We start from the raw sequence: 26,956 nt of genomic DNA, 5'->3' as shown, positions 1-26,956 counted from the left end.
CTCAATAGAGTGATCAAAACCGTGTTTAACTGCATTGTCTTGGTATAGTCATGTGCTGGACAAAGACTAAACTAAAGCTCTTAAAATGAAATTGTTTTACAGAAACCAAAGCTACATAAGAGAGCACAGCTGGAGTACCACAGGGTCTTTAATCCTTTAGTGCAGGAATCAGAAGGGTCAAGGCAGGTACTTTCTGGGGAGAGGAAAGTCCAATGCTTTAACATTAAATATGTCAATACAGTACTTTAATATCCAGTACCAGAGGCTGTGGTGTCTCAGAACTGCAATTCATCAGGCATCTCTCTTTCCATTTGAAATTTTACACCTTTACAACATGTTCCTACTACCTGCTTTGGCATTTTATGGTAATATGCTCTATGGGAGCCTGCTTGGGCAGGGAGGTTGGACTAGAGGGCCTTTAGTGATCTCTTCCAATCCTAATCATTTTGTGATTCTGTGATCTGTAGCAGTCAAACCCTCCTCATTTACATAACCACTATTTATTAATTTTCATGGATTTATCCTGTAGTTTTGTAGTCCAACAAGAAGTTCCCTACTAGCAAAGACCACAAAAAGAAGCAAATAAAATGAAACAGCACATCCCAAAATAGACATAATATTATGAGGCAGAAACACTGTGAGGAAACCGATTCTCACTAATGACTTTCCATAATCTTCAGTCTGAAACTAAAATGTTCACCTTACTACTGAGGTGAGGCACTCACATTTTCAGTCACCATTCACAGCTGCCCATACCTGCCAGCTCCCCCATTTGTGCCTCCAACATTTCAGAGTACAAGACAACAGGCAGTGTTACAAACACAATAACAACTGCAGTACAAGTTCCGCAGAGAGAGTAAGTGTCTGAAGACAGAGGATATGCAGTATTAAACATTTCCATGTTCAAACTCCAGGCCATTTCTAGCCTGTTCTTTCAGCAGCTAGTTGTATGCTGTTGCTGTGATTTCATTATAAAATTTCTGTTCTGTCTAAACATGATACATATTTTCTTTCAAATTTGTATTTCATAAGAAAGTTCTCTATACAAGCTCTATTTCATTGAAGTGTATGGTTTCTGTAAAAAAAAAAATCTGAAAAAATGAAACAAGCATAAAAATTAAGGATTTCTGGTTTTATTCAAAAGCTGAATGCTTCCCTCTCATAAATGCAAAATCAATACTTGATGAGAAATGCTGCCTGAACTTCAATCCAGTTGATGGCTCCAGGCCTGATTCCCCATCAGATGACATCTTGCATTGCCAGACTTCTGCATCACAGCACAATTGAGTAGACTCCTGCACCAAGAGGCTGTGGAACATCACCTCTTTTATGGTGTCATTACACAGGGAAAACAGAGGAGTAATACAAGACAACCTAGGGATTTCAGGCTCTCAAGGGCTAATAACTGTATAGAAAGAGCAAAAAAATTATACACCTTGATGAAAGAAAGCTTTTCCTCACAGAAATGTGAGAACTATCCCAGACTAGGTACTAGCAGATGGACAAACAATGCTGCTCTAAGTTTATGTCAGCCACGTGTCTCAGAGAGCTCATGTCACTGAAAACTAGAAAGCAAAATTTCTAGGCATGACACCCTCCAGAACATTCATTCAGAGTTACAGCCAAGTCCTCCCAAAGTCCCACCCAAGATGGAGCTTTGGCCAGAGAGAGCACTGAGCTCTGCATATGCTGCTGCCCCTTCCCTCCTTTTCAAACCAGGGGCTGCTCCCCCACCACCACCCCTCGGAGCCAGCCTAGGCCAGCCAGCAGAACAGCTCAGCCACAGCTCCAGCAACACACAGGGAGGCAGAACCAGGCTTTGCACGAGGCAGATGGTGCCAGCATTGCGTAATACCTTGGGACAAGGAAGATACTTCCAGAAGGGCTTCTCTTTTTTTTTTTTTATTTCATTTTTTTCTATCTCACACTTCATTCTTCTGTATAGAGGCAAAAAACAAATGCCAGACTGGCCACAAGGAGGGTCATAAGCCCTTTTTGGAAAGCAGCAATGAGCAGATGGGGAAGGCAACAAGCCACCTCACAGCCAGGGCTTGCTGATGCCCAAGGAAGATAGCAGCAATGGTGCACAATTCACACCTTAAAGCTTAGCAGCCTTCCACATAGCAGCCATGAGATACCCATGGATAGCTCCTGTAGATGACAAAATCCCTATCCCTAAAAACATATAATCTACCATACATGCAATTAAAGTATTACATTATGCACATGTTGAATGCTGAAAGCAGAAACTTTCATTGCACTGCCTTACACCATGGTTACATATCATGACCCTGGTAAAATAATCACAGTAATCACATGTATTCAACCTTTTAACATGGAGAACACAGAGTGCAGCCAGCTCAGACAGAGTTTTTGGCCTGGTCCCCTTGGGAATTGTGCAGACAACAGTGAGGCAAGTGTCTGTTTGCAGTTCTCTGCTGCTGTTAGCAACAGCTGCACAGAACTGCAAACCCGGGCTCCCAAATTAAACCTCTCTATTCTGAAGATAAGAACATACACCTTGTCCCTATCATTCACCAGCTCTTATTTCTGATCATTTGCAAAAAAATGCTTTCTTCCACAACTAGTATTCAGAAGCTCAGAGATATTTCAACATTCCAAGCAAACCACTTGAGAACCAATGTATCCAAGACCACTATTTATTTCAGAAGCACTAGCTTCATACTTCAAGTCAAAAAGGTATGTTCAGTCTTGAAGAAGCAGTGCTTTAAAATGCTTGAAAATACTATGTAAACTGATTTTATCAATGAAAAGCATTTACACTTGACCACAGAAGAAAACAATACACATGACAAGTGAACAAAACTGCTGAAATTTAAATTGGTCTTTAAACTGATCATCTAAACCATTTATCAAAATGTAAACCATTTATCAAAATGTATTACAGTGGTTAAAATGAGAATCATTTAGCGGAATTAAATTAGCAGTGCATTCTACTATGGGTTGTCATTTTAAGCACAGCTGATTTATGAAACCACTCACGCGGTATTTCAAACCAGAAAGACATGGGTTTAGATACATCCCTTCTAATTTATGGAAATTCTTGCCTCTAATGCATTAAAAAGACTAGTGTTAAATTTAAATCCTATCTTCAGCTTTCCACATTTGTTTTAAGCTTACTGATACCATGTCTTCAGGATAATTACCAGTATTTAAGATATTAAATTATGTCAAAACTATCAAAGATACATTGTACCATTGGATACTTTTGTCTGAAATAGAAGGCTGAAACACAAGTGTTAAAATTCAATAATCTGCTTCTTTAACTACCAGTTTAGGGCTATACCACATTTCTTCAACATGTTCTGAATAAGGATAAGTAACTGGATGGCAACAGCCTTTAATTCAAAAGGCTGACAGTGGTCCCTGGTAATCCATTGCTCAGCTCCCCTTTTGTCCAAGATGATGTCTGAGAAAGAGCCAGGAATTGGTTAAGGAGGTTGATCTCATGTCAGCTATTTAATTGCAATGTCCAAAGGAATTTTTTGTTTGTTTTAAGCCTTTGTTAGTTGTCTAAGTCTACTTAGCAATATGTCTTACCACACTAATGCTATTAGGATTAATCCTGTATAAAGATCTATAGAAGAAGCTCCAGAACAAATCAGGATACACAGTGTAGTGTCTCTGCTGAGGGTTACTGTATTGCCTGCCTCAGCTGCATAGCTTGATTAATAAAGCAAACCACAACTCAATCTCTTGCTGCTTATGAGGAAACTCCTTCTCTTTTGATATTTGAAAACAGAATCAGTAAAGCCTCTGAGAACTCAGGAAAGCACCTGAAAGTTACCAGCTTTTCCAATGACTAAACACAGAAATTTTCCTAATACTTTTTTAGCTGTTAAGTTTTCATCAGCTTTTCCATGTTCTCAATCCAACAAAAGGAAAGAAAAATATTCTGGGAGAGAATGGGATGAAGATTCAGTTTTGCCTCTTCTGTAAAAGGTCATCTCAAAGACTGAGATAAATTCCAGCATCTACTGGAATTACCTTCCTCATACCTCACCCTGACTTGACCAACATTTACAAACGACTAAGAGATGTGTGTGTTTTCTAACTGTAAATTAACTGTTCCTGTGCAGTTACAGAATTCTAACCATGTCAGAGTTACTAGATTTCTATGAAGTTATGTCTCCCATAAAATACCTATTCCATATTTGCCTGCAACATGAAATTTGTGATATTTCTTAACCAGAGAATAGGTACAAAATATATGAATCAAAATTAATCTCCTAAGCAGAAGGTCAGCTCCATCACATCTTTTCATAATACCAGTTGCCATCACAGGCTGTCACATTAGGCTATCTGTTCTCTGCTAAGTTTTGCCCAAAATAACTGTTCTTGTAATTTAAGCAAACTCTAAAAGAGAAGGAGGTTTTAGAAAAAAATTTTAAAAAGAAAAGTTATTTTCACTTGCAGTAATGCAGATTTGAACAAAGTAAACCTGTAAGACAACATAATAAAATAAAACCAATCTAAAAAGAATTATAGAAAACTATAAAAATTAGTTATGCTTTTAAAACTAGCACTTCAGAACTAGTTTTTTCAGCAAACACTGAAAATTGAAATTAAAGAGTGAATAATAATCTAGCAGCCAGGATGTATCCCAAGCTCACAAATGATGGACAGGTAGGGAAGCTCCATTTCAGACCTGCAAGGGCCCAATCTGGTAAATGAGCCCATGTCAACAAACAGCACAAAAACAGAGAGGAGAAACACAGGACTCCAATTAAGTCTCCTACAGAAGCCACATGACAAAATAATTTTTCCAGGATAAAGGTGACAAGGTATTAAGTTGTGCTCGGCCAGGGAGTGTTTAAACTGGCAGATTGAAGAGACATAGGACTGCTTTGACACCCTTACCTTGAAACTGTGTCATTCACAGAAGGACATGTAAGATGCAAAGCAGCAGAGAAAGAACCAGCAGGAGGGAGAACTTGCCCACAGCTGACTACTTGATTTGAAATTCGTGCTCAGTTGCACTTGCAGCTCTGAAGCTCCAGGCAGGATTTCTCTTTTGTTTTGAGCTTTCTGTGCAAGATCACTTATTCGCATGCAATTATAAAGGCTTTTGTAGTAGGAATAATGTAACTAGTGGATAATACAGCTTTGGTATGACAGCACTTGGGCAATGAAGTGAACAAGAAATACATCACAATTCTCCAGAAATTATCCAAACATAACATTCTCTTTGACTACCTGAATCTACCCCTCTGTATGAAGAACTCTGGCTGCAATCAGTTTGCTTTGGAAAACATTTTTCAATTTTTGTCTTCTGTTCTGCAATAAACTTTTCAAATATTTAATTTCTCTATCTGTACTTCTTCCTTGAAGTAAAGGAGAAAGTTCCTTCCATATGCTAGCTAAATGCAAGTTCCTTTTTAATGAGAAAAATCCCCTAGAGCTATGAGCTTGTACTGATTTGCAGGAGAGTTAGCAAGCAATAAGATCCATTTTAAAAAAGTAAGGATAAGGATATTCCACTTATTTGTTGGGGTAAGCCATAACACCCTTGCTCCTGGGGTGAGTGAAAGCCCACATATCCCATAAAACCAGGCACATGTTGCACACCATGCACTGTGCTACCAGACTGGTACTTGATACACAACTACAGAGACCCATATCTGGGGCTGCCTTCAATATCTAAAGTTAGGGAGGGACCACATTAAATATTTTGACTCTATCTGGCCCCAAGACTCAGGTTAGTACCTCACTGTTCTCTGTTAGAGGCTGAAAAATAAACTATTTACTGTAAACAGCGAGGAAGCAAATGTTAACATTTTAGATAAAATAGTTAAAAAATTGGGTGGCCAACCCTAATTCCAAATTTCATGATTCTCACCATTTGAAATTTCACTCATAAATTCTACTGTACCAATCTAGTGGAGCAGTTAACTCTGCAAATCTATGTCTTACATTGAGGAACCCCAAAGAACAGAGCACTGGACTGCACAATCATCTTTTAATGACTGGCAGAAGGGACAGCTATGGAAAACAGGTCTAGACAGAAGATCTGGAACCAGCAGTAGCTTATTTTAGAATTTTAAAGTCCAGTTAATTTTTGAAAACAGTAAAATCTTGTCTACTTCAAACTTTCTCACAGCACGTATCTGAAAGCATTACCACTACTCATGTGGCCAGTATTGGCTAAGTTCTAGAGACAGAGCATAGAGGTCACAACATTAAATTACTTTGTACTTATAATACCAACATCACCAAGAAACCTATTCCAAATATCTTTTCAGATCCATGGGTTGTCTGAATTTGCAATGTTCCCATATTCATATTCTAAGTAGCTCCCCTGAAAACTGCTTAGAGCCAGCTTGGTGAAGACAGAAGGCCAAGTGCCTCTAGGCCAACACCAGCAGTGTCACACAGGCAGCTGTGCCCATGCTCTAACCACCAAGGAGTGCTGTCTTCCTGCTTCCTCCCAACAACTGTCTCAGAATTAAAAAAATTCCCCAGCTCTCAGGTGATCTTTGCTTTTCCTCCATTTCTTACATTTTTCTTTTCTCTCTCTTTTGTAATTTGATATTTATTATACATTGAGAGATACATTCTTAAGGACACAGGCAAGTCTTGCTTCTTGGGAAATTTAGGTCAAAACATTTAAATTTTAAAGATTTGAAAAAATACACCAGGAGGAAGACACAGTTTATATCTTATCATATAATACTAAGAATCGTTATATTACAGATCTCAGCCTAGTAGTGTCCAGATTCAGCAAAAAGATCAAAAAGAGTAAAATCCAATCATTATGAACTTCAAAAGTAGAACTGCTAGAATTTTCAGTGGAGCCAGGCACTCACCCTTTCAATAATTTACCTCTTCCTCAGCTATGGGATTCCAGTGCTTGAGGAAAGACAATTAGCCAGGAGCAGACCAAGAACTACAGTGTTGCCTGGAGCTGTGCAGAAATCTATTGGCAGCACACTAGTAGGCATCGACAACAGATCAAAAAGTGAGAACCACTGCTGGAGAAGGATACACAAAAGATGCACAGAAAGTTCAGAGAAGCTTGAAAGGAGGAGGCAACTGTGGCAAAACAAAACAATAAACAAAAATCCGACTGCAACAGCAAAATCTGCCAAAGACACACGTACATATTAACATTTGTCACTGCTAGACTGCTGCCAGGATATCACCCAGTGAGCTCACCCACACTTATACATCACCTAGACACAGAAAACTTCACAGAAGTTTAAGAAAACTTTATAATCACTAGTAGCACCAAAAAAAGGCTGATTATTCAATATTTCCATAGTATTTTCCAGATACTGTGACTACTATTTTTTCAAAATATCCAGGAGACAAAAGAACATAAATATGAGCAGGAAAAACACAGACTGAAGCTGACTTTCTCACTAATTTCATCTGTCAATTCACAGCAGCTGATCTAGCAGAGTAAAGAAACACACAGTATGACCTATACCCTATCAACACCTTGCTGTCCTCGTTTAAGGATGCCTGAAAGAGGTATAATTCGTGCATACAGCAAGGGCAAATTCTCTTACAGTAAAACTCCTAAATTTTCTTATTATTTATCCTATGTTCAATGTATCAGCATCTCAAACACCACGACATTAATTATACAAGTGTAATTGCTCCTAGGCAATTGGTAGCACTCAGTATGGGGATTTAAATACAACAACATCTAAATGGATATCTAAATGTATGGCTTTCAGATACAAGGACCAGCCACAAACAAAAAAGTAAAACTTGCATCTATCCTAAAAATGCTTTCATCTCTGCCAGCTTCTCAAGTGCAAGAGCTCCAACACAAGGGAGAAGTTTTATTCTAAAAACTTTAATGCCAAAAAAACATGACAATAACATCAGAAATCAAGAACAAGGGATTATCTATTGCTCACTGCTGGTATTAAGCCTCCCTCTTCCAAGGCAGTATTGACTGAAAGAACGAATATTTGCTACTAAAAACTGAAATTCTTATTCATGTGCTGCCTAGAGAGGCTACCTGGAACAGAGGCTAGACAGTGTTAAAGGAATAAAGCAGGTATTTATTAAAAAGGCCTTCAAAGGATACACCTTGGGCAGTACAGGATCCTGGCTATGGCTCCACCCAAGATGGACTCCAAGTCACGAGTTTTAACATTTTTTTATGTTTTGGTCCATTTATATATTGGGGTTAATTGTCCAATTACAGCTTCAGGTTATGAAGTCCCATCCTCCCAGACTGCTCCCCTCAATTGCACACAAAATACAATTGTTTGTACTTTTTGGACCTGAAGCTGCAGTGGTGTCTTGGTTCTCCGGCTGGAAAAGGATTTGTTTTGTCTAACTAAACTGTGGAGAGAACTTGCTAACACTTCATATGAAGTTCAGAATTATATCCTAATGCAGTACAGAATCTGAAAAATAGGAAAGCTAAAACTTAAGGCATCACATGCATTCATTCAAAACTTGTTAGGCTATACAGTGCTGGATCACAGCTGTAATGGAACTGGAGTCCAGCTGTTTTGCTCTCCTAAAACTGAAGGTATAAGCCAGAACCTGGGAAACTAAATATGGACTAGAGTTCCTAGCGTCCATGTTTTCTGCTTCTTAACTCTTATGAGTAAGTTTTCTAGCTTTTAATCCTTATGCTTTTCTTCATTTCTTTAGCAAACCCACAGAGCCAAGCTTCACTGGACAATTCATTGGTGCTTCTGAATTCCAAAGTTATCATTCAAGACACAGCAAAGACAATTAAAAATACTTCTTTAACTGTAAAGTGTATTTAAGCATTTGTTTTCAAAAATGGTGCCATCTTTGGCAACTCCAAGCTAGAGTCAAAAAAAGTAACAGAGTTATCTTTTCATGTGTGCTAGAGAAAAAAAAAAAGGAAAAGCTCCTTTTTTGACAAGCAAAAATTTCATTAGTTGCTTATTCACATATTGTAAATTCTAAGCAGCTATGTTAATTGTGCAGTTTTACAAAATGTCTCTCCTTTAATGTATCCATTTCCATAGAATTAGTATTAATAGAAAGAAGTTTATTTAGTTTTAAAAAGATATTTTATGGTAGTACAGTGTAAAATAATTTCATATTACAGCATATTTGCCTATACAAAATTATTAAATGATACAGCTTTTGCTCACAAATAAAGAATACTCTCAGTAGAGCCTGCTTTGGCTTGTTCTGCTGAAAGGATATAAGGGTGCAAAAGCAAACACTGTAATTTTTAATGTAAATCCTTGGCAAAAGTCAATGTATTACCAATTTAACACTGTTCTATCCAACACATCACAATGTGGCACAGGATGTTATATTTTACAGAAGATCTGGTTTGTAAACTCCAAATTCTAAAACCTGTGTAATTCAATCAAATCACAGATTCCTTTTTATGTGTTTATCATGAAAAAGCAACTATCATGTCACATTTTCACTAATACCCTGCAAACACCTACAGAACTTCTGCATAGATTATGCTCTCTGCTCCTCATGGACCGTTAATTATTTTGACTAGAACCAGGTGCAGTTGCCATTGCTAATTAAATGCTCCATCAGTATTGATACAAATACTGTCCCCTCTCCTCTTTGCCTTCTCTCTTTTCTTCCTGCTTGAAACAATACTCCCATCTATCTTCCTTTAAAGTACAGGGGTTTCTGTCACGGCCCTTAGTATTTTCAATTAAAGACTTAGGCAAACGAATGAGCTTTATGTAATTCATAAGCATGGGCTTTGCCATCACTTTCCACACAGACCCTAAATTCCACCCAAATGCTGTTCCAGAGACTAAAGCAACTGCACTGCATGTTATCCAAATGGTTTCCACAAGTTTCCAAAGAGAAAGTTATTAAAACCATAGAATCATAAAATCATGTAAAGGCCTGGGCTGAAAGAGACAATAAAGATCATGCAGTCCAACCTCACTAACACGGTCAGGGATGCCACTCATTAGATCAGGTTACCCAAGGCCACAACCTGGCCTTGAACACTTCCAGGGACAGGGCATCCATTTCGCTTCTCTGCAAACAAGCAGAACTTGATAACATCTCCTGAGCTTTTCATTCTTTTAGGCTGAAGATCTGCCTCCCAACAACTTCAGATCAAAAGGCAAAGAAATGTTTTCCATCTCCCCACTTGGACAGAAGAGAGCAGCTGATGAATGGCTGCTGATAGCCTAACAAATTAATCCTTTAGGATGTAAAACAGGCACAAACAAAATCACATATAAGAGGAAGGCAAGTAATTCCTAAGCCAATTTACAGAAATGACCTGCCCAAAGCATAAACCAAGTACTTTAACTACAGCAAAAAGCAGAGAAAAAGCTATTTCCATGAGGCATGTAAAAACTCAGCATGTCAGAGCAGATACATTATCACACTGCCAGATCAAATGCAAGAACGTGAATTATGGGATAGCTGGAGAAGAAAGGAAGTCACTGAACTAACAGCGAAAAGACGTGTGATATGTGTAACATGAAAGGACAAGCTCATGCTTCAGATCACACAGCTTAGTCATTAAATAGCATTTACACCACAGGAGCACAGAAGACCTGGGAAGGTATTCGTAACCATAAAAAAAAAAAAAGTGAAATTTCTTCTACCTTTCCTTTTTATGCCTAAATGCTGCAGGCCACAGATCTGTCAGATGTCACTGTCTGAGCCCCTTCTACACCTATTACTACATTTCTGCAAACTCATCAGCCAGATCCTCCAAGGCCAGAGCCCTCAGAGGGCCACTAAATCCATTCAGAATAAAACTGAGTATGTGCCTTTCAGAAACAGATAAAGAAAGATGACAGGAAATGCAAAGCAAACTATCTGTAGCTGCTATGTTGAAGTTCTCAACTGGAGGAAATGTGTTCACAACTGAAGCTTGCACATGAATACCTAAAACTGGTCTTAAGGATAAATAATAGTTTTTGACCCAGTCAGTGCAGGATCAGTACCACGTCTTTGCTAGCATAACAGACAGAAAATCATTAAACTATCATCTTTAAAAGTCAATAAATCAAGGCATCAAGACCACAGAGATTCCTTTAAACTGGTGGACTATATTTCAGCTGGTAAAATACATTCTGACAAAAAAAACCCTTTTTGTCAAAAAATGTTATTTTACTACAGTGCTAGTGACTTTGTCGCCAAATTTTGTTACAATTACACACCGATTATTACTAATAAAGTCTTTCACAAAAGCAAAAATAATTTTATAAAAATGAATGAAGACGACATCAATTACTTATTTCATTATTTATAAGTAACTTTAATTCAATTTCCACAGAATCATGAAGCTTTCCATTGGAAGTTAGATTATTTTTGTTTCCTACAGATCTACTAAAAATCTATGCATGCAATGATCCAGTCAACCCTGACTGTTTATAGAAATGAAAAGTATATTTCCACCAATTTCTTGCAACTCAGTGAGGAAGAAGCCTGGAGCCTCTGAAGTAGCTCAGAGACCAACATTCCCTGAGTGCCAGGTGAGTCACATGTAATCACTGGTAAAGCACACTTCTTCCTCTATAGGCCTGTTGAAATATCCTAAAAAGATATTTTAGTTTACGAAAACTAAATTTTCTGAATAGTTAAGGAAAAAAACCCAGTATTTTAAAGCTGAACAAGCCATAAGCCTTTTGTCAAAACTGAACTGTGCTGCTAACGTCTCTTGGATATGTAAATATATTTCCTTGCCTGTACTGAGATTACTGCTGGGAGCTTCATATGGATATTTACACTGTGGTGGAAGTATACTACCAAACAGGAGCATAGATTTCCTACCATAAATAGCTTTCAACACAAGAACAAATGCACAAAGTATAAACACTTTCAATATTCAAACTAGAGCTTTTCCAAATGATTAAAGCAACTCTTAAGCATCTGCTTAAAACTGCAAAAACTCAGAACAGATTTAAATCTTAAAACACATTGCTCAAGTCTGCAAAAGAGCTCAGTTTTGCCAGCCCCTTCATCTGTCTGTCCTCCTGCACCAGCACATGTGAGCCTCTGACTGACAGAGCTCTGTCTGCCTTTTTACAAATATCCCAGGTGTTGAGCGTTGTCACTTGTACTCAGGAGTAGGAAGACCTCACTTGAGAAGGGTAAGGTATCTGTAGAGCACTGCAGTGGTCAACAAAAGCAAAGAAAGACCACAGCCCAAGCTAAGCATTTTATTCAAGTGAAAAGTAAACTATCTGAGGGATAATTGCCCACACTGAAGACTCAATGAATGTCCCCAGTTTCACTGAAATCCAAATGATGAAAGGCTATGGTGGAGTCCAAAATAAGTGCCTGAAAAAAAAAAAATTCACAAAACACAAATTCATGGAATAAAAAGATAGCGGGGGGGTGGGGGGGAGGAAGTTTGTGGGCATACTGGATTAAGCTGGTTTTGTCAAAGTTCTTAAAAATATACAAGTTGTGCATTGCTCACCAGCGAAAAACTAAATGCGCCATTTTGATGAGAAGTTGGATATATTACAAAGAATAGGTATTTGGATTACTGTCAGCAGAGCTGTTTAATTTCTGCTTTAATAAGAAATAAAATGGAACAACAGAGCATAGCTATTTTTCCTGTTCAGAATTTAAAATACATACCTTCCCCATGCAAATACTTTTATGTCTTTTAAGCACCTTTTTTTTTTCCCCAAGTCTTTTAATAGGCCCGTTAATATCTTCTTGCATCTTTTAGGGTTCTTGACTTTTTAATAAATTAGGCTGATACTTGGAGCTCAATCTCTGGGTGTTTCTGGCTCAGACAGTCTCTAGTCTCATGGCTCCCTATCAGTTATAAAAAATTGATGAGGTCCTGCCCTGAAAACCCAGTTGATCCAGAAGCTTAAAAAGCACGGGAACTAGAGTTGTGGCAAAAGACATCTCTTCAGGTTGCCAGCAATGGTTCCAGGCACTTAGACTTTTACATCTGTGCTAACAAATTAAAAACACCTAGCAACACTCGATGGTAGTGAGGCTGACTGCCATAAAGCAGCCTGCACACTACTGCTCAACTCTCCTACTGTCCAAAAGAGGTTACCACATCCAAATTGCCTGAGCAGAGCAGAAGTTGACTTGTGTGTGAACAGAGCCATGCCTAGGACCTGGCTGGGAGAAAGAACAAGCACAGGCTAAAGTTATTGTGCCTGTCAGCATTTCAGCAATTCAACCATGAGTTTCATACATATCTTAATTTGCTAATACAGATGAAACAAAGAAGTCTGAGTTGGAGTTCCTATACCACTGAGCTCCCATCCCCTGTGCTCTCCAGGAAGAAACTTCAACAACTTCTGCTCCACCATTTTAACAACATGCATTTTTCTGCATGGCCTTTTCAAACCTTCTTGTATCTTTTCTTTTTTCTAAATCACAGAATCACAGGAGAGTTGAGGCTAGAAGCAACCTCTAAAAATTTCCAAAGCACAGACAACTAGAGCAGGTTGCTTGCGACCATGCCCAGTCCCCTTCTGAGTATCTCCAAGGACAGACCCACTCTGGGCAACCTGTGTCAAGTGTTCAATCACTTTCACACTGGAAAGTGAACCTCAAGTTCATCTCTGTGGCCCTTTGCTTCATTCCACTATGTCTCAGTACTCCCCTCCAGATCCTCACCAGAGCTGAACAGAGGTAAGCAATCACCTCCCTTAACTTGCCCTATTTGACAATATTTTCCTAGTAGTGGATTAAATGAGAAAGAAAAAGGCACATATATTTAACATTTAAACATCCAAATTCTGTTATGGTCATTAGTTTCTTGTCGCTACTATTATTTATCTTTATGGTAAATTGCCTTCTACTGAGAACTCATACACAGATCAGGTAGTTTTCTTCTCCCCAAAGCCAACAATTGCTAAGTAAATAAGGAAAGGACAGCTGCAAATGTTCATAATCAAAGTAAAACCAGCAGTGGGATGAAGGTGAAGTCTTTCCAATGGCCAGCACTGCAGCTGGCCAGGGAAACAAGACTCACTGTCTCAGTGCATTTCACTTCCTGTCCCTCTTTGTTACTGACCTCATCTCAAATCTCTACCCTAAAACTCTGCCTATTGGTTCTTAGCTGAAAGTGTTGGGAAGGAAGCTACAAATGAAGAAAGAATCTCACATGCCAGAATGGGGCTCTGTTTCCAGCAATAATTCTTGCACAAAGGGCCATCAGTGTACAGCTCTCTCTGTGTGGTGCCAAATACAACGATAGCCTTGCATATGTCCCACCAGAGGTGACTCCACCACCAGCCTGACAACAGTTGGAGCCTGAAAGAGACACACCATGGTGACATACTGACTGCTACTAGAGGAGGCTCCACCATCTGCCTCCTGCTACTTGCACAACAATGCAAGCTGCAGTTTAAAACACCCTTGTTATGTTAGAGAGCCTTAAGCCTCTCTCTGTTCATGCCCTGCGTGGGCAACATAACTTCCCTTGACACAGGAGGATGCCTGGGCTGCATCAACAGGACCATAGCCAGCAGAACAAGAGAAGCACTCGTCCCCTTCTGTCTAGCACTCATCAGACCACATCTACAATCCTGCATCCAGCACTGGGCTGGCAATACCAGAAAGATCAATAAACCAGAGTGAGATCAGTGAGGGCTAACCAGCTTGGGTAGCTGGCTGAAGACTTGCCCCATGAGTACAGGCTAAAGAGTCATGGCTTGCTCAGACTAAGGAAGAGGCTTTGAAGACACCTTCCAAAACTTGCAAGGAGTTGGAAAAGAAAGACAGAAAGACAGACAGAAAGAGAAATTCTGCAAGGAGTATCAAATATAGGGAGCCAGGCTTTTCACAGTGAGGCCTTGTGGGAGCACAATAGACAATGAGGATAAATTGAAAAAAGAGGGGTTCAGGCTTGATATAAGAAGAAACTCTTCTACCATAAGGACAGTCAACTAGTGGAAAAGATTACCTAAAGAAGTTATACAGGCTCCATTGCTGGATGTTTTCAAGATTTGAAAGGTCACAGCTGACTCTCCTCTGAGCAGGACCTCCTGAGGTTCCTTCACTCTGAATTATCATATGATCCTAAGCTAGGAGCCACTCACATTTCTAAGGCTCTGTAGAGGCATCTTTGAACTGGTGGGCTCTTACATTGAGGATAGTGGGGTCCATGCCCAGCAGAACTTTAGATACTTAGTGAAATCTGAGTCTTATTTCCTTCTTGAACTATATGAAGATAATGCACCTGCTTGCACTGTACCTCAGCACACGAGAAAATAGGACCAGAATAGGAAATGTACTGCAACAGTGCAGCAGCCCTTGGCTGGGTTTCCCCTGAGTTTCAATAAAGTCAAAGACAGACTTTGCAACTCTGCAACAACCAGGCTGAGCTGGGTGCAGAAGCAAGGAGATGCCAACACCTCAGCTGTCTTGACATGAGGTAAACAGTGATAATTTATCTAGGTATGTATCTATACATGAATCACATGTATAAGCATGTGTTTCAAACCTCATGGATGAAGTGAAGTTAAACAAAATAAATTTGGTATAATAAAAAACAAGTTCAGTAAATATGCTACAGAGTACTCTTGCATCATGCTTCAGTTCAGTAGCCCTCAGCAGGAATCTTGTCAGTGCACAGAAATGGGCTAATAAAAACCTGGACTGAGCACAAAACATGACATACAGGAAAAATTTCCAATGTCCTTTATAAAGTCATGGCCATTTTTTCTGTTTTCCCAGGCTATGGTAACTAAATATTCTCACATGTCACTGCTACCCTAATACTGAATAACCTACCTCATCCTTGTTTATAGCACATTCCTCTAACTGCTGTGTTAAACACATGCACACATATTTACTACAAAATACTCCACTGAGACCCCCACCAGCCCAAAAGCACTCCAGCCACAATTGCCTTGAAGGAAGCAAAGGTTACCCAGGCTAAGCAGCAGCTGCTCTTGATGCACACAAGTGATAGCAGGGGCTGTCACTGGAACAGAAAGACAGTGGACAATTGGGTCAGCACATGAAAGTGGACTGTCTGCTGTGTGTGACCACATCACAGCTCCAAGCAGCTCTGAGAAACACTCAATGGGAACCTCACATAGCTTCCCATCCACAGCTTTCTGTCCTGCTAACAGGACTTGGCTAAAGGTTGGCAAGGTCTGTTAGGGATTTTCACTGCTGTTCCACTTGTAGATTATGGCCTAAGGAAAAACCTCATTGTACCAAAGTCTAACAGCCTAAAACATCAGATATTTGTACAGCACCTTATTTATTCTCTGCAAGAGACCCAAGGTGCAAGCAAAAGGCAAAGTATTAGAAATATGCAATAATTCAAAGACTAAAAGGGTGCCCAGATAAAACAATTAGTCCTTCAATTGAAAGACTTCTTTAGTTATACTCTGCTTTGAATGTGGATCACAGGCCCCTTAAGATTAAGAGGTAATTTTTGCAACTTTTTATTTCTTGACTTCTGCATCAGTTTGTTTTTGTTTTAGCAGAAGAAATTTTGAAAACCCAACCAATTTTAAATATTACACATGTATATGCAGCCAGAACAACAAATGCAACATCATCTCCTGTCTTGGGTCAATTTTGTAACTTTAGGTTCCATCAATTACTTTTCTATTTCTTTTTCCACCAAGTCTGAGAACACGGACCCAGTTAATAGAAACAACCCAGAGATACACACTCTTGCCAAATGTGACCTAATCCATACTAGCCTTAGGTACAGGGTTTGAGTTAAAGCAGATTTGTGCTTTCCATTTTCTTTCATTTGAGTTGATCAGCTCAATGTGATCTTCCTCTGTTTTTAAAAAGACAGGTTTCACTGAGATTAGAAAATTAACCTTTCCCTGAGAGGCAGAACCATCTGAATTGAAGGCATACAAGGAAATATAGATGGGGAAAAGGCAGCACTGTGACAAAGTACTCAGTTGGATCTCAGGAAAAAAAGAGGGAGAGGCTGAAGAAAAGGAGAGCCTCAAAAATGTTTCATAATAGGGAAGTGGAAGAGAGTAGCTGGAGAAAAAGGCATAAAATATTTCTTTCCTGCCATTATGTTATTAGCCAACAGTGACAGAAAGAGAGGGAAAATGGGTCAACCATGCTAGACAAACAAAAACTCCACATTGCTATCTCTGTCCCAAAGAAAAGAGGACAGGATGGTCTTTTAGAAACATAGCATGAAATGCACTCAAAGTACAAGTCTCCTGTGCTTTATATCGTACATTCTCCCCTGAAATGTCAAGAGATCTGAACACAACTATCTATCTCTGTCATTAGGAAAGAGAATACAAGTACAGATCAATGGGAGCCACTCCCTGATTTATGAATCTCATATCCCTCCTAATTCTCCTCATAAACATCATGAATCCATATGGTGTCCAAGGGTTACATTCTGTATTTGATTTAGGTTAAAGATATTTAAATCAAACAGAACCAGACCCAAGATGTTTCTATGCAATGGAAGAGTTACCCACTGACTCCTTCTTAGCCAAGCCTCAGGAATGCAGAGCATCCTTTATAATTCAAGTGCATTAAATCAGATGTAAAGAACTTCCCATTTAGAAGATTACATAGAAGCAACAGGCATTTTTATTAAAAGATTCTCAAAAAATCATGTGTGGAATTGCAAACCTGCTCTATCTGCACGTTTTTAGTGATGTATACCCTAAGCAAGGTCACTGGTCCCTGCTCTGTAAAGGCTTTGCCACCATTTAAAATTGTCCTTTTTTAACCACAGCTCAGAGTTCTGGGTAAAGAGCCTGATATCAGCAAGTAGACAACAGTAAACCTGCAAAAGCCAGCAGCAGGGAAAGGCAACTTTACCAATAGCACACAGCGTCACTATAGAAACCTGTAACAAAAAAGTGGGGGGTGGGGGAAGCAGGGAAGGGCAACCAGGCCAAGAAATTAAAATACAGACACACACATAGAGTTTCATATCTATGAAGTGACTGAGGCAAAAAAGGTAGAAAAGAGAAAATTAGTGAGAGGAAGAAGGCAGATGAAATTGAAAAGTAATGGTTTGTTGCAGTTTGGGGAAAATGACTCAGCATTCTACAATCTACTCTGGCCTACAATCCAGAGCCTGCAAATTTTTTTCAATCTCTCTAGATATCGATTAGGTTAAAAATCACAAAAACAGGAACTGCATAGCAGGGTAAATTGCTCCCTCACAACGGCATCAGTGAGATCTGCATGGAAGGAAACACAGAGGAGGGCACAATCATCTTCAACCAACAGCAGTGCTGAAGCAGTCCCTAGAAGAAAGAGTGTCATTGTCAGCACGACTGCTGGCTGAGCACAAAAAGAGAAAAGTGTAATAAGAAAAATTGTCACAAGCTGACCTTCAGACAATAACACAATAGGAGTCAATAACTATGGCTATTGACTAGTAATTTACTGGGCAGGAAATTAATATGCAGTGGGGATTTTGTTTGGTTGGGGGGGGCAGGGTGGATGGTGGTTGTTTTTTTACTTTCAGACTGTTACTTTGAAAATAAACTATTATCCTCTCTAAGAGGTGTGAAGCCAATTGCAAACACAGAGATGTTCTGCCCCCACAGTAAATAGTAGCTGTTATTTGTTGCTGAGCTGAAGCTTGGGCTCTCTGCTCTCCAGAGAATGCATCACATGATGGGTTTGCTGCCCATAATGGGTACAGTCTACTGCCCAGACATCACTATATGCAAAAAATCACTAACACTTTTTAAGGTCAATGAAAAGAAAACAACTCACATGGTTACAGCAAATAGCTATGCAAAATTTTGCTGACAGATCTCCAACACTGATATCTAAACCAATCACCAATAGCTGTGCTTGAATTGGGACCATCTTAAAGCATATGCACTGCTTATGCTTTCTTCAGTAAAAGCTTAATGGGCTTTGCTGATGGGATCTGTGATAAATCGATCCACTCAAGGGACCATCTGCAGCCTCCAGTCAAAAAGACAGTGTCCTGGCCAGCCTGAAGTTGGCATGCTGCCTACTGCTATGTGAACCATGGCAAACTTACAGATGGGGCATAAACTAAAATGAACAAACCTGAACACATTACACTAACACCTCAGTAAGAATGTACAGCTCTGTCTGTGTTAGTAAAATGCTGCCAGTGCATATTTAGTTTTGGAGACAGTCTCCATCTGTAATACAGCCTTGAGAATGTATGCTCCACCCAAAAACATCTCAGGGATTTCAAAAACTTCTCACTGATTTCACTACCAAATTTGGCACAGGCATAACAACATACAAGTGTTGAGAAAATTAAGGTTAACACAGAATTTGGTTCACCCAAAGATGTTCCTCATCTTCAAAGTGCACAGGTATGTGAGAATTCTTCCTACAATAAATTTTTATGCTTTGTTTCCCTCTTTGGGATCTCTAACAAAAAAATCTGACAGTGGGTCAAGTTTCAGCTGAACAATTTTCTAGCAACAGTTTTATTTGGGCTATATAACCCTTCTTCCAAGAGTTTTCAAGGCCCATGTGCATCTCCTGACAGTAGGTCATTAATGATACAGTAAGTTGTGTCAGTGTACCAAAACAGGAGTAGATAGGTGAGTGGTAAGGTGACAAAAATCAGGCTTTCCTCCAGAAAAGGAACTGACTGCAATCAGTTTGTCACAATCAGCATGGAATTTAAATTAGCAATCTCACTGCAGTAACCAACAAGGCTACCTCTACATATCAAGGGAGAAGGATGGGCACCTCTAAATGGTGACCCATTGCATTCCCAAAGAGCTAAGATAGTACTCTGTATAAAAGGCAGATCCAGCAGGGGGAAAAAAAGCCAGAACCCATCACCACTCCCTCAATGGAAGCTTTTGGAAGGCAGTGGCTCCCACCAGTCAATGGATACCACTCAGCTTTTTGAGAACTTCCCAGCAGATAGCACTGTTTATTGAGAATCCTATTTAATGCCAAAACACTGCAAAGCACTATTCAGTTTCTTTTTCCTGCTGTCATCAGGTCACCATTTATCCTATCCAGTCTGTCTGCACATACCTTTTCCCTCTTTGAAACCTTGAACTGAGAGCAGACAGTTAATGAGATAATCTTCACAGCCATAGAGGGCAGAGTAAATAGTTATTTTCTGCAGAAAGAAACAAGAAACTATTCTCACCCTGAGTTTCACTAAATGGCTGGAAACAATGAAAAGTATAGTTGAGAAAGAACAGACCAGCATTTCCACATGCATATTAATTATTGAAGTACAGCAGACAGAGGAGTTTCCCCCAGCCTCAGCCTACTCAAGATTCCTCTATTCTAGGCACTAATGATATTTATATTTCACTTGTGAAAAATATATTAAATACTAAAAAAATATTTATGTCTCCAGTTCACTTAGTAAATTTTGTTCAAGTGTGATAGTGAACTTTAGAGCATTGCTATTGAATGGAAATTTAAAAAATACATTAAGAAGTGAGAATTTTCTTTTTATAGCTGTTGACAGTCTAGCTGCAGAGTTATAACACACAGAGTAAGAGGAAATATTGCTGTTCTTAGGAGCCATGATATTTTAAAATTGACTAATCTTGATTACATAAAATGCTAATGTGTTCTATAAACTTTTCACAACAAAGATGCCTCAAATCAAGAAGGCCTAAAAAGGCACTAAATGGAGCACACCTTCCCAGAAACAACTATTGGGCAACTACAAAAAGGCACTGGATCTCATTAATGGGGTTTAGTGCAACAATTACCTCAGAGTTCATGTATTATTAATACAAATACTTGCAAGGTAGTATAAAACTGAGTTTGTTAGCTCAGATTTCTACATCAGGGAGAAAACACAAACAAGGTTCTTGCTGCAACAAACTCTTCCTGACCTTCAGCAAAAACAGGGGAAGGAGTTCAGGTCGACAGCCATCGGTACGAGCCAGCCTGGGAAGCCCAACAGTTCCTGAACGTGAACGAGTTATTAATGAGTCCTGACACTCCTTCCTAAGAAATAATCACTGCATCTTATCACCTATGCTTGCTTTTTAGCAAAGAATGCTGCTGCACAGTATTTTTTTGGCTTCAAATTGAACACAATAGAGCACATGTTGCCTGATTTGGAAAAACCTATACCACTTTCTACACTTGGGAAAATGACAGGCTTTGTCACAAGAAAGCAAAAGCCTAGTGTTCATGTAACATATTTGTTTCCTCTCTTGTATGAATGAACTCTGTTAAAAGAAAATAAAAATTTTAGAAGTCTCTATTTATCCAGATGCTTTTCATAACTCAAAATACTAATCAATGTTTTATCTTTTATCGCATTTCTGGGGAAAGTTTTCTAAATATTTATTTTTACACCAAATATAAGTGACTATAAAGCTATTCTCAAAAAACTGAGAACTCCAAAGAAACTTTTCAAGGCAATGATTGCTTCCTTTACAGAAAAGGAGGGAGGCCTTGTCATGCATTTCATGCAGTATCATAAAGTTTTTTGAACCATTTCAGTTAATTTCCATGTGGTTTTCTCTGATAAACCCTTTTTCGCTTGATGGCAAGTCTGACAAAATGAGAAACAGGGACAGAATAATTTCTCTTACATTCCTAGAGCTAGATCACAGAGAAATGAACCAATTTTTCTTAATAATATTTTACTCTTATTCCAATATGCAGAATAGCCATGCAGTCTCAGGTGCTGAGGTATTGAAAAGTCCTACTGTAAGATGCTTGAAATTTAAAACTAACTGAAATTCATCTGTTTGTAGGTTCATGCTACCTGCACAAACACCACACGCTTTATAATAAAGCTTTCACACTGGCAACATTTCTGCTTTAGCATCAGATTATTTGATGGTCACTATAATTTCATTTTTATGGCCTAAGTTTTGAATTTTTTTTAATTGGTTTCTCCAGTTGAAAATGTATGACTATATCCATGGAATTTCTCCATTTCTTTCTATTTTTCCCACCCTCTGTGAAGTTTTCCATCATGTTCTACTGTGGAAGAGCTCTTGGGAGTATTTTTCTAATCTGTTTTTGAGACGATTTTATGAGACTGCCATCTAGAATAGCAGAACGTTTTCCTAAAGATTTTGAATCACAGTCAACAGCAAGCAATCAAATCATCCTTGATGCTGCCAACTTCTGGTCACCTAGAGTTTGTGACATCTGATTTTGCCTTTTTTTTTTCCTCCACCTAAACTGTGAGGATTTTTTCCTTACCCTCTAAACACACTACTGAAGTTCCATCCAGGATTTTCTCCCCAGGCAGTGGCCATTTCCCTGTGGCAAATTTTATCTCATGGCAATCTCCATCTTTGGCCCTCTTTCCTCCCTCTCTCTACACAATTTACACAAGAAAATTTCCATTCTGCCCAAAGCTTCCAGCTGTGACTTTGCTGCCATGATCTAATCTGTCAATCTGTCAGGGAGTGGTCAGAGGGCCCTAAACCAAAGATGTCTTTTGAAAGACAAGGGGGAAAAAACACTATTCTGCTAGTAACAGCACAGTAAGAAGACAATATTTTAAAAGAAGAAAATATAAAACTTCTGCTCAATAAATTACAGCATATAACCTATTTTTCATGCTCTTAATATCAGGCTATCTCAATGCTTTGGAAGGGGAAGAAGCTGACAGCAGAAACAGAAGAGCTGGTATAAAATCTGTCCCTGCAAGTCATTATTTGCACCCAAGCTAATGAAAAGGAGGGGAGGGAAAAGGGAAAAAAAAGGGAAAAGGGGATTCTCCTTTCATGTCAGATTATCTGTAGTACAGTAAAATATAAAATAGATGTTGAAAAATTTAAAAGTTGAAAAGGAGAGAGATCATTAAAAAGACCGTCTAGACAGTCTTTTTAATTCTTAGAAAAGCACAGTATCTTTTCAAAAGGATTATAGTGTAAATCTGACTGATAAGCAGAACAATAACTTATGATACCCCAAATCATTACTGCCTCTAAACTCAAAAAGTGCAGGAGTAAAAGCTGGCCCTGAGAATCATCAATACAAACACTCATTGCCTCAAACAGCAAGGATAAACTTCACTACAATGTAATGCTCTATAATGCAATAGACAATTATGGCATTAAATCCTGGCATCAGTTTAACTTTTCCAAGCACTTCATGAAAATATTCAATTTTATTTTCCTGCTCTGCTATTCAAAGTGCTGGACAAGTATTACATTAGTGTTTGTGGAGAAGATCATCTACTAAATACAACTATGAAAGGAACTAGAAAGTATTTAGTGGTTCCTTTCAGAAGTGCCATAACAGTCCCTTAGATGAGCAAAAGGTAGAAACTGTACAGTTCCAGAACGTTCTACCTTTGGAAGGATCACCAGCTTACTTGCTCCCCAGGTTTCTTCACAAGTTCCATCAAAGCACAACAGTACTTTCTCTAACAGAAACTCTTTTGTTCTGTGTCCATCTTACAATGTCATGCCATGAAAATGTCTTTTTCCCATTTTTGCTATCATTAGTTTAAAACCAAAAAGCTTGCCATTACAATTTTAAACTTTCCATAGGCTCAAACTACTCTGAGAATTTAATACAGTATCTAGACATATGCAAAATTTCAAAAATTTTAATTAAAAAAAAAATCAGTATTCTGGTTTGACCTATCTGTCCACTTTCAGTAATTTGAATAAATTTCATCAGTCTTCCCAGTTAACAAAAGACAAAACTGCATTTTGCCATCAAAGGCAAGTATTATGCATAACTTCCTTAGGCTTTTTTTTTTTTTAATAAAGAAAAGTTTAGGTAGGCTTTTATTCAAATCTTATTAGCTAGTATTATTTTTGTATAGGAAACAGTAGTGCCTGGGCAGGTGACAGGATCTTGGCCTTAGGAATGCAGTTCTTAAAGCTTACTGTAGTGCACTGTATTAAAGGCAAATTCTGACACCAGAGACCAGGCAGAAAACCAAATTATGTTTTCAGGATTTTAAGACTGAAGATTCCCATATCCTGAACATATGCACTCTGAGAACTTATGTTAAACAAAATCACCTCCAAGATTAGTGCAGTTCCAAAAGATCTGAGCACTCCTGGGGTTTCTCACACCAATGATGTGACTCCATGTCACATTTCTAGGAATCTTCTGCCCTTGCAGGGAGAATTTTGGTTTCACTGTGTCTAAAATGTGCAGCACAACAGGGCAGTTGTGCAGCACAAGGGTACTCCCCTTACTCCACAAAAAATATTTCATTATTATGAAATGTATCACCCAAGTGGATTTCATAGGTCCTGGTTTTTTAAAATACACATCAATCTCCCAGGCAGCACTGGAAATAGTTTCCAAGTACTGTGACATTGGTCTAACAGGCAGCTTCCACTTAAGAAACTGAAAAGATTCCATGTTGCACATACAATACACTTTTACCCACAATTTTCACAAATACTTCAAAAGCTCTGTGCAGAGAGGAGCAGATTTAAAATTAATTTCCAGAAAATATTAAATCAGTCCTGGTCCTTTCTTAAATTTAACTGCCAATGCTAACTCTGTACCCTTTTTGTAAAGCATTAAAAATTAACTTTCATAACTCACAAAAAACCTGATATATTTATCAAAATCTGTATATCTTTATCTTATTTTACTACTGTTTTAATTTATGCATTATCAGTATTATTCTATCCTATCTGCAGTAGCCAAGTCTCTTTATAATACAAATTAACATCACTTTTTCTTAAGCTTGATTCACCAAATTAGATAAATGAATGCAGCACATTCAAGAACTATCAATTTTAATTGAAAATTTTATTCTAGCTTAACTAAACAATAACAAAACTTAATAAAAGTAATATTGGAACAATATTGGAACAGTAGTAGAGGGTACTGTAGTTCAGAGCCCTCTAAATTTGAATTACACATTATGCAATAGCTGAAGCTTCAAACTACCAAGAAAAGACAAAAGGTTCTATGATTTAATATTTTATCCAACAAAAGATCATCCCATATTTAGATAAAAAACGTGCCACGTCTTCCAAGTTTCCTCCCCTCATTCTGCAGTTAAAATGAGTTTCCCCTAAGCATCCACTAGATACATTATCACAGATTTCAATCACAATTTATATTTCTCATGCAAAAATTATTTGCATTACCTGCACACAAGAGTATTATTTAAAGGGCAAACAAACATCCCCCATTCCACCATACCCTTCTTTACTCTGTAGGAGGATCAGCACAAAGATACCCAGAAGAGTGCTGCAGCAATGGCTAAAACAAATATTTATTTGTACTATATGCCTTGTATTCACTGCAAACTTCTTCAGTAAAAATTTTTTCAACTATTTATAAATCCACTGGTAACCTCAATGCAGCTATCCCTGCTAGATTACCTCTTTAGTCACATATCCATTTATCTTGCACTTACTGGCCATAACAGCTGCCCATAATAACCTTAAGAGTACAGAGGGATCCTGTTGCTGTAGAGGCAACAGAAATTTGTGGGCACTGCAATGAAAATGCACTACCAGACCTAAATTTAGAGAAGTCAGGCAAAGCTTCACTATCCCAGCCCTCTGCAATCCACCAGACTCTTGCTGAACCAAACCTGGTCAGTAATTAAGCCTCTCTCTGATTCAGCTGCCTCACATTAACTGTTCTTTGGTGAACAGCCTTTTCTAACTCCAAAACTTAAAAGCCAAAACCAAAGCTAGTGATTAACATGCTGATTAAATGAATGCTTAGCACCACCAAGTTACAGTGTGCTGCAATGTTTTTTCTTTTCTTTCAACAACTGTATCAAGAATATTTATTCTTCCGTTGAATAACATTCACTAAGCACTTCATCAAACAAAGCCAACAACATTACAGCCCATTAATTTTTCACTTTGGTCTAATGCCAAAACCAGTTAAAATACCTCACTATCTTTCATCCTGCAAATAATCACATTAATATGCATCTCCCTTCCCCCAACCCAAACAGCACCACATACACACTTTGCACTGCTCCCTGGTAAAGGCTGTTACAAAAGACACACCACCACTCTCCCCAAAAAGAGAACAAATTTGCCAAAGAAGCTCCCTTGAAATCTCAGAAATGAGATCACAGCATCTCCTATTATAGTCTGAATTTTACCAAGGCCTTCATCAGCAACTAAGGAAAAGAAAACACAGATATTTCAGAAGACAGTTTTGAGATGAAGTTTTTTAATGTAAAAGTCAAAACCAAAGGAAATTTTTCAATGAAAAAAATTTAATAGAAAAGCAGCATTGAAATGTGACCAAAAACAAGTACAGGACATTTGGGATTCTGAAGATTCAACTTTGGAAGTTAATAATGCATGCAGATATCCTGATGAGAGGCAGTGAATTCAGAACTTTGCTTTATTATAAGCTTTTATCCAGGTAAGCTTTTACCTATTCTCTCCCTCTTCTCCTTATGTGCCTTTCTGGGAAACCCACACAAATCATTAGCTTGACTTAACTCTCAAAACAAATCTGGTTGAAACCAAACAAAAACTTGAAAGCTGCTGAGGAATGACCAGACATGCAATATGTGCTCAGCACAAGGAGGAAAACAGACTGGCATCACATTTGCTTGAACTATGAGAAAGCAACAGTACTAAAAAGTCAAAAAAGCATCAGTCATCTTACCAAACACAGTATTCTCACATCATAACATTCTATATATTTGCAGCCCAGAGTAATCTCAAAGTCAGTCCTCTAAATTAGCTGACCTATTTCCTAGTGCCCCCCAAAATGTTTTGCAAAACAAAAGGAGTCTCCTCAATGTCCAACACCAAAGTCTTTACTTCATGATTAAAAGTTTTGCTAAAGACTTCTGTGAAGGAGGTTTAATGATTTATTTTCAGATTCTCATTAATTTCTTAAATTCAGGAGCTGTTTTCCACATGAAACAAAAAGCTTTTTATGATTCACAATGAAACCTGGAACAATATAATATAACAGTGGAGTGCTATAGGAAGGGCTCAGACCCTCAGCATTTGTTACAGGCCAAAAAATGCAGTTTTCCTAAAATCCTGCCTGCAGAAGTCTTTGCAATTTATGGAAAAGTCCTTCACCATAACTGTCAGTATTCTGCTTTCTGCACAAACACATCTGATGAGGAGTTCTCCTAAGCAGGTCTTGTTGCTGGTTTCAGAGGACAGCTCGAGGA

The 26,956-nt window shown here is 38.4% G+C and overlaps 1 protein-coding gene across 1 annotated transcript in view; it reads right to left on the bottom strand.

Moving 5' to 3' along the window:
* LOC132325101 (LIM zinc-binding domain-containing Nebulette) overlaps positions 1-26,956 on the bottom strand; it is a 246,884-nt gene that overhangs the window by 175,174 nt on the left and 44,754 nt on the right. The window lies entirely within an intron of this gene.

This window comes from Haemorhous mexicanus, chromosome 1 (genome assembly GCF_027477595.1).
Source record: "Haemorhous mexicanus isolate bHaeMex1 chromosome 1, bHaeMex1.pri, whole genome shotgun sequence".
Taxonomy (NCBI): domain Eukaryota; kingdom Metazoa; phylum Chordata; class Aves; order Passeriformes; family Fringillidae; genus Haemorhous; species Haemorhous mexicanus.
This window is presented reverse-complemented; position numbering and strand designations above follow the sequence as displayed.